This window comes from Ptychodera flava, unplaced genomic scaffold (genome assembly GCF_041260155.1).
Source record: "Ptychodera flava strain L36383 unplaced genomic scaffold, AS_Pfla_20210202 Scaffold_33__1_contigs__length_2856901_pilon, whole genome shotgun sequence".
NCBI lineage: Eukaryota > Metazoa > Hemichordata > Enteropneusta > Ptychoderidae > Ptychodera > Ptychodera flava.
In genome coordinates, this window is record NW_027248355.1 from 1,320,840 (window position 1) to 1,322,379 (window position 1,540).

Consider the following 1,540-nt stretch of genomic DNA (forward strand, 5'->3'; position numbering starts at 1 on the left):
TCATAATCATCTCTTGCATTTCAAATCTGTTGATACCGTCATCATTACATGATAAGTTAAACTCAAATCTTTTCATATATCATTGTTGAAATACAAATTCTGTGGTCATTATGGAGCTGTAATCATGATGTAGCTGCTTAGCTGGAAATGTGTAAACAGGCGGTATCCTTGCTTTATTTTTCAGTATTGATCCTGCATCTAATGTCTGATTTCCTGAATAAATGCATTCATTTCTGCAAAGTCTCTTAATGAATCACTATAAATGCGGAATGTTCATTGGTTTAAAATCCTGCATTAGGGAGCGTTTTTTTACAGGGGGTTGGGGGTTGGTTGGTGAAAATCAGGGGGTTGACTATTATGGAACTTTTTTGGGGGGTCAAATGTTACAATTAATGATAGGAGGGGGTTCAAATTTTACAAAGGTTTGCATGGAGTTATGGAAAAAAAAATTGACTCTGAAATTTCACAGCAATGTTGCTTGATCCTCTATACATTGCAGTCTATGAAAAACCTATGAATAATTTCTTTTAAATACAAACCTAGCTAAATCTGTGTATTTACAGGCTGTTGATTATTGATATTAATGTACTTGATTGGAGTATGGTGGTAACAAGTGGATGTTTGTGTAAGAAATTTAATTTTAGAATTTCACTGAAATGTTGATTCACTATACATGGTGGTCTATGAGGACACTATAAATAATATTTTTCCAATACAAAACTACGTAAATCTGTGTATTTATGTTCCCTTGATTATTGATATTAGTGTACTGGATTAGACGACGGTGGTTACAAGTTCATGTGTGTGCAAGAAATTTGATTTCAGAATTTCACACATAGTGGTCTGTGAGGAAACAGAGAATATTTTTTCACAATACAAAACTAGCTAAATCTGTGATTTAAAATGTTTGACAATTGATATAAATGTACATGATGAGAATATTATGTTTGAAAGAGCAGATCTAAAAAACAAATTTGAATTTCACCCAAGTGATTATTTGTAAAGTTCAAAAGGATTCTTTGAAAGTTCAAAGGTCAAATGGGAAATTGTAAGACAATTAAGATTTTATTGTTATGGACTCTGTCATCTAGGGGAGGGTTGCTGTTTTACGTGCATGAAAATTGGGGTGGGTCACTCTTTTTCTTGCAAACACTTTTGAAAAAGCCCAATATTTTCATCCAGGGCCATAGGGTGCAAAGGGTTAATGAATAAAACTCAATGATTCTATTTGCGGGGGGTGGAGGGTGGTCACATTTAACAGATGATGAATTTGGGAGGGGTTAAATTTTAGAAATTTGATTTGGATGGGGGTTACATTTTACATTTTTGTTGCTCAACTTCCACTGACACCTCCCCCCCCCCCCCCCCCCCCCCCCCCCCCCCCCCCCCGTAAAAAAGAATACTGGCTTATTTATGATCTTCATTGAATTGCTACCTTGAGAACATGTTAATCACCAACTCTCAACAGCCTTAGTTTTGGACAAATAATAACTGCACAAGGGTTACAAAATTGACAATTATTGTTTGCATGATTTTTATT